At 41.9% G+C, this 12,942-nt stretch overlaps 3 non-coding genes across 3 annotated transcripts; all 3 read left to right on the top strand.

The window, feature by feature from the left end:
- Window positions 1-79: 79 nt before the first annotated feature.
- Window positions 80-152, top strand: trnav-cac (transfer RNA valine (anticodon CAC)). The gene has a single exon. It is a non-coding gene; the product is annotated as a tRNA-Val (tRNA).
- Window positions 153-9,961: 9,809 nt separating this feature from the next.
- Window positions 9,962-10,034, top strand: trnav-aac (transfer RNA valine (anticodon AAC)). Its single transcript has one exon. It is a non-coding gene; the product is annotated as a tRNA-Val (tRNA).
- Window positions 10,035-10,311: 277 nt separating this feature from the next.
- On the top strand, window positions 10,312-10,384 carry trnav-aac (transfer RNA valine (anticodon AAC)). Its single transcript has one exon. It is a non-coding gene; the product is annotated as a tRNA-Val (tRNA).
- Window positions 10,385-12,942: the final 2,558 nt, after the last annotated feature.

The raw sequence follows: 12,942 nt of genomic DNA, 5'->3' as shown, positions 1-12,942 counted from the left end.
GAGGGTTCAGCTCACTTTTCCTTTATACACTTTTTAACAAGCGTGCACCAGAAGATTTCTGTCTGCACCCAGTAGACATGTTTCCGTAGTGTAGTGGTTATCACGTTTGCCTCACACGCGAAAGGTCCCCAGTTTGAAACTGGGCGGAAACTTTGGGTGGTTTTTGCTAAAATTTCTTATGTGGTTTTCTGTTGAGCAGGTCAGTACACTTGCAGGGCGATTTGCGGTGTAAACTCTTTAGAAAAGGACTAAAACAAAACAAAGGACCATTGAGGTTTCCTGTAGACCTCCTAATTCCTGTTCAGCTACTGTTCGGATGCTCTTGCTTACTGCTCCGCGCTTTGCTCTATCGCTTTTATATTTTCATATTTTTTAATCGCTCTATCGCTTTTATATGTTTATATTTTATCTCCTTTTATCACCTAATTTTAACTTCAGCAAATCAGCACAGTGCTCAAACGCTTGATTACTACAAAAAAGCAGAATTATTTTCTCCGACCAGCCTCCCACTGAAAGCTTACATTCCGGGGAAGGGAAAACACAACTGCCTACATTCTAAAGGATAATAGAAAATGCCTCTTCTGGAATCTACTTGCTGCTCTAACTGCCAGAGACTTTCACAAAGGATTGCAGTTCTTGAAACAAAGTTACTTGTGGGACCACCAAACCAGACGGAACACACAACAGAGCTTCGTCATGGACATCCTCAGCCTACAGCCGGTGAGTCCCATGAATCTAGTGCTCCAATAGAGGCCATACTGTGTGTAGAGAAACAAGCCGATCGACTTACAAATCGATGGCACAAACAGGGAGCGAGACCCAAAGCCACTCGAGACATCAGATTGTCACGAGCATCACATATTGCTGCAGTAGCCTCCTCTACCCCAGATACGGCTCTGACAAGGATTGCAAACACTGGTCTCCTACCACCGCCTATACATCTTGAGAACAGATTTGAAGTATTAATGAATGAGGAATCCCTGAATGTGATGAACGTGATCGAACACAGACTGAACCAGCCTGTAGCTAACACTGCTAACTGGCGCTCAAGGTCGAGCAGACAGCGGCACTCAGCTCAGAGCGCAGCCGAGCACAGGACTCTGATAGTCGGTGACTCCATAATCAGAAACATTAGTATCAGGGATACAACTACGTGCTGCCTTCCACAAGCAACGACTTCTGATGTAAATAGGGAACTTACTGTAAGAACATTCTGATGAAACATAAGACTGCAAATCGACTCATCATTCATGTGGGGAAAAATGATACTCATAAAGAGAAGTCAGAACTCCTTAAGTAGGATTTTAATGAACTTTTTGAAACACTTAAAAGACTGAAAGTTCAGACATTCATCAGTGGACCACTCCCAGCAAGAGGAACAAACAGGTTTTCACAGTTGCTTGGGCTCAACACATGGCTGCAAAAAACCTGCAATATAAAAGGAATGAACTTCATTGACAACTTCAATCTTTTCTGGAGTCAGAGGCAACTGTTTCAACAGGATGGGCTCCACCCAAACAAACTTGGTTCAAGAGTGCTAAAGGACAATATCTACTTCTCCGTCAATCATCCTTCAGCAGTGTGCGACAATCTACTCAACCTGAATAGCACACACACACCTGGACACAGGATGAATGAGCACAGGACTTCACTTCAGCACCTGAATGGACATGCGGTTGACATATCACACAAGGACAAGGATAACACCATGCAGCCACAACAACTTCTGCTCACGGACACAATCTCAGCAGAGCCCCGCCCACAGAGCTCACCACAGACAGACCGGGACATATTAGAACTGCTCCAAGATTCAGCTCCCAAGGATAAGTTTCTGGAAAACAGAGAGGGAAACCAGGACAGCATATTGCAGCCTCCAATAACACCAGAGCAACAGCCCCTCTCCCCAGACACGTTAACCCTCTCTCCAGCATCTCCACTTCTGTGCTTCTCAGAGAAAATGGAAAAACTGGTGTATGCTGGAACCAAACTATCCCACTCTTTTGCTGCAAGCCCCCAGATGTCAACCAAAAAACGGCAGGCCCCACAACCACCAAAGCCTGCGGGCCCAGTCCCTCCTCCTCCTCCTCCTCCTCCTCCTCCTCCTCCCCCTCCTCCTCCCCCTCCCCCTCCCACTCCCCCTCCTCCCCCTCCCCCTCCTCCTGTGAGAGCTCTTCGGCCTCTGCCACAGCGCCAGGGCTCACACCCTCCTCCATCGGCTCGAGGTGAACCAAAAACAACTGATACCAGCTCTCAGTGATATGTGTCGGGTCCCCGCTATGATAACAGTAACTTTCTTAAATGTTTACAAAACAAGCGGGAACCCAGTGTGCCTGAACATTTCTCTATTGCTGTTCAATTACATGATAGAAAATCTAAGGCCTTCAAAAGCCGTACAGCAAATCCATCTAATCTGGTGCCTATCACGCGCCAAACTAAGATTGCTGTGGGGACAAAAAGTAAGACTGTTAAGTTAGCACTTTTAAACATCCGCTCACTTAAAAATAAATCACTTCCAGTCAACGATTTAATAACCACATACAACCTGGACTTTATGTTTCTAAATGAAACTTGGTTAGAAGACAGCTGCAGTGCAACAGTCCTCAATGAAACATCCCCTCCTAACTTTACTTTTATGAGTGTCTGCAGAGAGGGTAAGAGAGGCGGGGGCTTAGCTCCTCTTTTTAAAGATGTCTATGAATGTAAGCAAATATCATTTGGGAATTACCCATCTTTTGAATATCTGGGTATTGTGTTAAAAGGTGCTCCATGTATTTTACTTATCATTGTTTACAGGCCTCCAAAATACTCTCCAGCCTTTGCTGAGGACTTTACAGAACTGCTATCAACAATTTCCTCAGAGTTTGACTGTTTTGCCATTGCTGGAGATTTTAACATTCACATAGATAATGCAGAAACCAATATGGCAAAAGAAATCAAAACTGTTTTAAAAACTTTTGATCTGACTCAGTATGTACACTGTTAGACCTTACCAGGTTTTTTTTTACAGTAAAATACTGGCAACACTGTTGCCAGTTATTTACTGTAAAAATGCACTAAAACTCGAGTTAACTAATTTCACTTGCAGAAACCGACTGCCTTAAACTGTCATTTAAAAGTATTAACTAAAATTTATAATGCATTAATAATGTGAGCAAAGTATTATTGTGAACTTATTTAATTAGAAACCACAAAAATAACTTTTGTAAATCAAGAGATTTCCACCGGATCAGCAACTACACAGTCAGTGCCTTTTAAATAAAGCAACATGCAGCGTATCATCAATGTTTGTAGATCTTCTCCTGGACTGAAGCACAGGCTCTACTCTTCAGCACAATGGTGACCCAAAAAAACAAGATTTTACAGTAAACTACTGGCAACAGTGTCAAACTACTCTTATCAGGTGTTCATCAGTGTCTCAATTCACTCACATCTTTTCATTCAAGTGGACTATGTTAGTGAACTAATGTAGGGAATCTTGAATGAGGGTATAGGGTGTGATTAGGAACACAGCCTCTGAGTGTCAACTTTGAGAGCTGTTAATTCACAGTATATTCCTGTAGGCTAGTTTTCTACGGTATATGACTGTTTCAATGGAAAATGGTATGATAGTGTCAGAATTTGGCCTTTTGCCAGTATTTTACTGTAAAAAACCTGGTAAGGTCTAACAGTGTACATGGTGGACACACTCTAGATTTACTTATCAGTAAGGGTTTAAACATCTCATCGATTGTTATTAAGGATGTAGCACTGTCGGATCATTTCTGTATTTTCTTTGATATATTGATCTCTCCTGCCATTGAAGCTAGATCTGTGTCTGTCAAGAAGAGATGCTTAAATGAGAACACTAGTGTGCTATTTATGAAGGCCATATCTCTAAAACCAAGCATATCTGCACTCAAAAAAATGACTCTTTAAACTTACTCAATTTAATTATGGACAGTGGTTCCACACAAGCAAATTATTTTTTATTAACATTAATGGAATTTGTTGAATCTATGTAAGCTCCTTGTGTTGTGACAACACAACTGAATCAGATAGAATCTATGTGAAATAGTAATGTCCAAACAAATCAATGGAATTGCTTCCCTGTAACTGATACAGACTTAACTGAACCGATATAGACTTTCATCGAACCTTCGTACAAGGTTAAAAACTAGTTCAAATGTGGCCATTGTGGACATATTTTCAACATCATTTATGGTCTCATTTAGACAGAATTACTTTGACTATTGCTGTCAGATGATCTTAGTGAGAATTACATCTACGGCCTTAATTTCGGGTGTTTCCCTTCTTGACATTTGTAATGCGGCAGGATGTCCTCTCCGCATACATTTGTTAGGTTTTATGACCTTGACCTCTCCACGCCTGGGGCTAGGTTGCTTGCTTCTTAGTGTGCGCCAAGGACTTCACACAGAACGGGCATTTGTCACTATGGCGTAGTGGGTATGGGGGTTCCCACCACGTCTCTAAACGCAGCTCGAAGTTCCCTTGAAAGGGAACGTCTCAGGTTACGTATGTAACCCTGGTTCCCTGAGAGGGAACGAGACGCTGCGTTTGCCTGCCATACTTCCTGCATGCCCTGATCGACTTGCTTCAGTTTTTTTTCAGAAGCTGGCGCGGTCTGAATTCAGGGGTCCTTTATAGTTTCCTGGTCTATGACGTCACCCGCCTATGACGTTTCGGGCTTCCATTGGACTGATTTTACATGTGCTTCACGACGTAATCACGCAGAGCGTTCCCACCGCGTCTCTAAACGCAGCGTCTCGTTCCCTCTCAGGGAACCAGGGTTACATACGTAACCTGAGACGTTAGTGTTGACCTTGAAAGAACTAGTAGTTGATATGTTGATTTTAGAAGACAAGCTTGTGGTTTGGCTGAAACAATTTGCATATCTGAATCTGGTGTGTGCCAGTATGACAGAGACTCAATCTGAGTTGAAATTTGTAATGTCTAAATTCCCTGCATGGGCAAAAGAAAACTAGAAATTGTGCTTGTATTGAAAATACATGTAATTTATGGAAAAGATGCGTTAAGCTGGGCTAGAGTTAAAAGATGGCTGAAACTAGGAGTTTATAAGTGCAAAAGGTGCCAGCCCTGAATGCCTCAACACTCTCTCTCTCTCGTTCAGTGTCAGCTAAAAGCTGTTACCTGAGCCTGTGTCATTGATAAGCTATTGATAGTAAAGCACAGTGTTTCCGTTGAAAATCATAGACACAGAGATGTCAAAATAAATCATTGCCATGCAGAGGGCAATTTTTTTTTATTTGTAAATGTTTTAGAAGTAAAACTGAATGACTTTAAAGAAGTCTTTAAAATAATGATACAGACCTAAAACGATAGAGGTGACACTTTGATTAGCTTATTTTAGGACAAGTAACAACGCTGTCTAATTTAGTCTCCACCGTTGGCTCCGACTACAGATGAAGTACACTGAATGTATGGTTGTGATCTAAATTAACTGAGTATAGTCTAAGCAGCTAGGTTTCTGCTTTTAAGATGTTTGATGGATTTAAGTGATTAAATACTGTTGTTATTAACCTGTCTCCCTATGTTAACAACATTAGGCAGTCCAAAATGGCTCTGCTGTCTCTTGAATGTCCTTCTCCAAAAGCTCCAGAAAACAACTGATTATGTTGAAGCAAACAGTCAAGGATTCTGTGATGGAAAAGAGCGGTTGCCAGTGGGCACGAGGTGATTTTTCAGTGACGGGTAAGACCTTCTTTGGCCAGACAGAGGGCAACCTAAGGCAGATGGTCATCGTAAAGTCACAGGGCACCTCCAAATGGAGGTGTGTTATGTGAGACAGGTATGAGAGTTGAGCAGGAGCTGTGAGGCCAGCAGCGTCCTTTTACCGTTAAGGGGAGATGAAGCCGTGACGAGTTACGGCAGTCTGACCCATAAACGCAAGTTCCTCTATACCACTCACCAGAAAACCGCATTAGTTGTATGGCTTGTTTTTCATTGTGACAAGTTTCTACAACCATGCCAGGAAAAAAAAAAAAACCCTGAAGAAAAGGAGATTATAGATTAAGAGCTAATGGGAATGGGCTTTCAAGAGCCAGCGAGACCACAAGGTGAATGCAATTATCTGATGTGGAGACAGTAACAAAAGTCTTTATGATGCTAGTTGCCTTAAGGGCAAGGACGTTTCTCTTAAAATACAGAGATGTCAGGTCATCGGGCATGACAATGGACAGAGGCATGGTGGTGGCTTAAAGTCCCCATGAATTCAAAATTGACCATACTTACTTTGTTTGCCTAAATTGATCGTTTTGTGGTGAACAATTCATCCATGCAAGTCAATCCACACAAACATTTTTTTTGGCTTCGTAATCTTTAATCAAAATCGGAAATTTCTCCTTCCCTCTGTGTTGGAGGACCTTGCCTGATGACGTAGGTTTCACGGTTTGGGCGTCTTCTTAACATCCATAACCACACCCCTCCAACTGACAGTAGACAGGCTGAATGAAAACACCTACTTTTCTAGATCCAATCAGGTGCTAGTTGAGAAAAAAGCCACGCCCACCGTTTTGCCTCATTTAGTATTCCGTTTCTCTCGGAAATACGTCACAACACTGGAGAAAAGTCGTTTGCAACTTCCGGTTCACGGGGACTTTAAGAGGAAGACAGCTCAAAAGTCTGAATAACAATGGTCAAAGTTTAGTGTAATGAATTTACATTGTCTAAATTACAGTCTTAGGAGGCTGATTGAAAAGATCAGTCTTTTGTTCAAGAGAAAGAGAGAGAGAGAGAGAGAGAGAGAGAGAGACTGCTTGAGAAGGAGGAAAGGATGGTGACTTTCTGCCTTTCTGTTATGCCAAAGAAGCTGAAGCAAGGTAATGATTATGAGCCAAAGCAACACAGCTGACTTTTCTAAAATCAAACGAATAATGAATAAACTTGTTTTGAAACTGGTTAAGAGGCCATGAAAATAATTAGATAAAAGCTACAGGAAAATGCAAGGTTCAAAATATCATTTAAACTGTAAAGTCTTTTCAGAGAAAAGATAAGAATAAGAAATATGAGCGGTTCATATTTAGATGTGTTTGATGATGACTGCACTTGGTGAGTGCGAGTTTAGAGGAGTTATTCCGTCTGAATAGTGTGCGTGTCATTATCCTATGAATAGAGTGTTTTTGATCATTAGGGATGAGTTAAGACGAATGACAAATTTGAAAGAGGTCAATCTGATCATTAAGCGATTTACTCATTTGAATTACTTTCTAGGTCAGTTTAAGTACTGATGGAAGTTGGAATTGTGAAGATATGGATCGGCGTCAATCATGAGCTGAGATAACCGACAAATTTATAGATTAGATGGCACCAATTGATGACTTTGAAAATGGTTATGAAACAACATGCCTGAAGAGCAGGGAATGCTGTGAGACTCGGACCGTTGCCTTCAAAAATATTTTGATAAGCAGATGAGATTGTGGCTTTACATAATATTTTTATTCCAGAGGCAGAGAAAGATGTCTGGAGGAAAGATGGCTGAAAGAGAATGTTTGGTTTAGTATTGATGACAAACCAAACCAAACACCATTATGATAATTTGATGCACATGTTGAATGGTGCATCAAAAGGGGGATGGATGGTTAGGGATTTGCTGAAAGCCATCGCACTAAATGCAGAGAGTTATACAAAATGTCTGTCTGTAAGTGTGCTTTTATCAAAGATTGCTTCAGCAGGAAACGCCAGAACAGAAGCAGCAGCGAAAGCCGCGGCAGCACAGCAGACAAACAGTGCCTAACCCTGCGCAGCGCCTAACTTAAAATTTTTATTTTACAGAATGTCCGGATGGATTGCAGCAAACAGAACTGATTTTGTTGCAAATGTATATGTATTGTCTTGTTAGCATAAACAAAGTGGGTTGAGTGTTTTTCAGGGAACAAAAAGGACCCTGAGTGCTATTCAATGTGCAAGAAATTATCCGGTGATATGTTTCAGGTTGAAAATTCCACAGGTCACATCAAGAGAGATGCACCGACAAGACAAGCGGTCACTAACAAAATCACTTAAGGTCTCCATTCAGGTGACAGCAGACTGTAAATGGTTCACTCCAGTGGGGGTGTGGTCGTGATCTAAAGGAAAATCTTGTAATGATCGGAAAATGATTGGAGATTGTGAGACCTGGGTCTAAGCTTCTCACCTCAGACTGCACCGACAAGCCTCAAACCATCCAATAGAGCAGAAAGTGAGGGGTCAAAGGCTGTGCTAGTAACACCTTCCTCACCAGCGAGGGAAGACCATGGCTACGGCACGCAAAGTGTCAACATGGTGAAGATGGAATGTCTGTGGGATGAACGAGATGATCGTCACACCTGGAGGAAGATGCGGACCAACTAATGCTTAAGTTTAGCAGAAGAATCTGTTTTCGAGATGATTTTGATGATTTTATTTGATTGAATCAAACTAGATATTGATATAGATCTAATGATGTTGATTGGTTCAAATGTTTACAGGAAAAGTAGAAAATCTATTAATCAAAGTGATTATAAGTAAAAAGTCAAGGTTAATTTTGAACAACTACATTGTTTAGAAGAATGGATAAAATATAAACCTTTTTTTCTGGATAGATTTTATTGAATGTGGTATTAAATAGCAAACTGTACTGCCAATTTCAATGTTGTAATGTTTGTCATGCATTGTGATGTGTTTCCAGATCAGTACAGAGACTGATGGGTGAATAGGAGTCTGTTCAATTGGAAAATGACAGTCTAACCCAAGGGTGAACAAAATTATGCAGACGATACAAGTAGCAGAAGTTACAATGAAATATATTAATCGAGTTAAGCACAAATGTTTAAGAAGAGTGATCATTTATACAAAAGTCAGAAATAAAGAGTATAAGTGTGATGATATGATTTAAAATTTGTCTTATTGTTTATTATTATGATTATGGGTAATCTGAATGATAAAAAGCTGGGAATTGTTATGGAAATTTTAATATTGACTGATTAATAATAGACATAGCACTGAAATATCGTATGGTCTCTTGTTCCTGAGTTACGAGAACAGAGAATCTTGTGTTTTTTGGTATCATGTTTACACAGCGGGAGAATACAGAGCCCACACCTTTCTGCCCCCAGGGGTGCAGAAGGTGATTTAGGGAGCCTTTTGTCTTCAAGAACAAAGGACAATTTGACCTGTCTGGGAAGGAGGGGTTTTACCATGCCAAAGAACTGTATAAGATGTCATATTTTGTGAAATCAAACAGGTCTCCTTTTCACACACTGGGTAGCTGCGGTGTGTGAAGGGGGTCCTCAGAAGAAATAAACATTTACTCTTTGAAACAATTTGCCTCTTGAAAGTTTTCTTGACCTTTTTGATGCTTATTCTGTTAAACCTCTAAAAATTGCTTTTACACACGCGAAAGGTCCCCAGTTCGAAACTGGGGAGAAACTGTGGGTGGTTTTTGCTAAAATTTCTTATGTGGTTTTCTGTTGAGCAGGTCAGTACACTTGCAGGGCGATTTGCGGTGTAAACTCTTTAGAAAAGGACTAAAACAAAACAAATGACCATTGAGGTTTCCTGTAGAGTGATAAAAAATCTTTCGTCTGCCACCAAAAATAGCAGCTTTTTGCCATTTTAAGAACACTGTGCAGTCTATCGTTTCAGTCGCTTTTGAACAAGCGTACGCTAGAAGAGGTCGGACTGTTTTTCAAAGCAAGTTTCCGTAGTGTAGTGGTTGTCACGTTCGCTTTACACGTGAAAGGTCCTCAGTTTGAAACAGGGCGGAAACAAGTGAGGCCGTTTTTAATATACATGCTGAAATTCGCTACAAAGTCCGTGGACTTTTGAAATAGGTGAAGGCCATCGTACCAAGGAGCTGTAGGCAGACTGCCATTCCGAATGAGCTCTTATCTGTTGTTTGTGGAATTTACACAGATTGTCACACTGCTTGCAGGAAAGATTATGGGATGGAGCCATCTTCGAAAAAGCACATGTGACACATCATGAGGTTTCTGTAGTGTAGTGGTCATCACGTTCGCCTAACACGCGAAAGGTCCTTGGTTTGAAACCGAGCAAAAACAGCAGTCGGGTTTTGACAGAAAATTTAAACTGTTTGCCACAATAGGAGGGTTCAACTCACTTTTCCTTTTTACACTTTTTAACAAGCTGTCTGTGTTGCGCCCCTGTAAAAAGGGAAATCGAAAGTACGACACGGACACAATGTGGCTTCAGTCAAGTCCAATGTGGTAATGAGCTCTTATCTGTTGTTTGTGGAATTTACACAGATTGTCACACTGCTTGCAGGAAAGATTATGGGATGGAGCCATCTTCGAAAAAGCACATGTGACACATCATGAGGTTTCTGTAGTGTAGTGGTCATCACGTTCGCCTAACACGCGAAAGGTCCTTGGTTTGAAACCGAGCAAAAACAGCAGTCGGGTTTTGACAGAAAATTTAAACTGTTTGCCACAATAGGAGGGTTCAACTCACTTTTCCTTTTTACACTTTTTAACAAGCTGTCTGTGTTGCGCCCCTGTAAAAAGGGAAATCGAAAGTACGACACGGACACAATGTGGCTTCAGTCAAGTCCAATGTGGTAATGGACGAACGTAAGCCGCACGTTCCGTACACGGGCTGAACGAGGCATTAGCAATCGTTAACAGATCCTACGATCACAAACCGGTACTTAAACTTACGGCAAGAGAAAGTGAAACTTATATAAACAAGCATATTGTGTACATTTTTAGCATATTGTAATTTAAGGTGCATTTCCCCAAAATGTTATAGAAGTTAAATAAGACAGCATTTTAAACACATATCGTCTTTTTATCCTATTAATCTCTTTAGCCTCCTTTACCCAAAAAGCAATGGATTACTGATCTACCGACCATAAGTGTATTTTCTTTCTCCTGTTTTATAAAGAAATTAATTAAATATTTCTTAACCAAACAGTGCAGCAATGCAATGACTTTTGAAGCATTTTAACTTTTTAAAATTAAGATATAAAATAAAGATTATTAACTTATTAACTTATTATTAACTCCTTTTTATGAACCATATTAAGTATCTTTTAACTTGTATCAACCCATTCAATGTATCAGTATTACATCTTTTTTATCATCCTTACACACTCCCCTTCAACACAGATGTCGTCCTCGACATCCCAACCAACAGATGGGTAATGATGAACGCAGTTAAACAGTACATATGATGTCACCAGATAACCTTTGCAACAGTTTGTATACAAGCGCTTAGCTTATTCAAAAGTCCAGGAGTGTGTGTAGTGTATATGTTAGCACTCAGCTTGTCCATCAGTCCATCATTGAGTAATGAATGAATTTGTGTGTGTGTATTGTTAACACTCAGTACGTTCAACAGTCCATCCGTGAGTGTGTGATGTATGTGAGTGTGAGTGTGTTAACACAGATTGTTCAACAGCTCATTTGTGAGTGTGTGATGAGTGTGTGTTAACACTCAGATTGTTCAACAGTCCATTCGTGAGTGTATAATGAGGGAGTGTGTGGGTGTATATGTGTTCCACATGTGTGTGTGTGTAATAATACACAGGGTGCGTGTGAAGCGTCTAGTTTAGTAGTAGAGTGGTGCTGGTAGTTAGTACATGCTATGCTGTGCTCTCTGCTTGCTACTCTCTGCTTACAGCTGTTGCCGCTGGCTAGCCTTCTTGATAGAGGGTGAAAAGAGGAGCCGAGTGCGTAAGCCTCCTTCTGCCAGTACAGAGCCTCTCCACCACCAAGACTCCTGTAGTGCCTCCTAGGGGCCACACACGGAAACTGGGTATCATACGGTCCCAGGCTAAACTACAGGGGATCTCGGAGCAGCAGTGGGCCTCAGAGACGCGGTGTGCAGGCCCACCACTGAGTGGACAATACCCTGGCGCCCGTCAACCACTGTCCCAGCTATGGGAAAATAGCCCCACTGCCTTGTGGATAGTCTATTGAGATAAGGCTAAGGGAGCATACCCTGACAGAAAAGCAATGCGCTGGAGGTGTGCAATAGGCGGGGCCTTAACAGACGAAGGACCCGGCAGCCTCCTGCAGCCAAGATGGGGGACCGGTTGTCCTGGGACTACCCTCGCCATCGGGATTTACCTCATCATGGTGAAGATAGTGCTACTGGGGATGGCGCACCTCCTTTGGCACTTTAAAACCTTCCTTGCACAGGTCTCCACCTCTGACCACGGTGACAATACCTGGACCTTACATATAGTTAAAAGTCTGACGGCGATGGGGAATCTGACGACGGGGGCAGGTTTGAATAGACTGGGAGCTCTTAGTCAGAGCCCTGCACGGCAGCGGCACAGGGTATTTGGTCGCTATCAACTGGGATTGAATGGCATGTGTTTCGGCAGACCCCTGTGCGACGGAGCAGCCCTATTTAGGGACCGCACTGCTCTACCTCATTGGGGAAGGGCCTAGAAAAGGTGGCCTAAAAATGGTCCATTCAACCATTTACCTGGATAGATTACCGCGTCTATCGGGTTATTCCACTACTGCGGTCGAAATAAGAAAAATAAGAAACAATACAATATAAAATTGGCAACATGGAATGTAAGGACTCTCCTGGACTCGCATGGCATCTCTGACAGACCACACAGGAGAACAGCCCTGATCGCTGCTGAGCTGAGCCGCTATAACATCGGCATTGCTGCCCTGAGTGAGACTAGGCTTCTGGATGAAGGATCTCTAACAGAGGAAGGAACGGGCTAAACCTTCTTCTGGAAAGGTTTCCCCCCAGGTGGAAAACATCTTTATGGAGTAGGACTGGCCATCAAAAACACGCTTCTACCAAGTCTCACAGAAACACCTATTGGCATTAGTGAAAGGCTAATGACCCTCCGTATCCCCCTGGCAAAAAAGAGTTATGCCACACTTCTCAGTGCCTATGCACCAACTTTGCCATCTGAAAATGAAGCCAAGGAATGCTTTTATCAAGCACTGGATGAAACTCTTCGCCAGATCCCTAAGAGTG

This window comes from Rhinichthys klamathensis, unplaced genomic scaffold (genome assembly GCF_029890125.1).
Source record: "Rhinichthys klamathensis goyatoka isolate OS25496 unplaced genomic scaffold, OSU_Roscu_1.1 h1tg000141l_1, whole genome shotgun sequence".
Taxonomy (NCBI): domain Eukaryota; kingdom Metazoa; phylum Chordata; class Actinopteri; order Cypriniformes; family Leuciscidae; genus Rhinichthys; species Rhinichthys klamathensis.
Note: the sequence above shows the minus strand (reverse complement) of the source record. Positions and strands in the feature narration are given on the sequence as shown.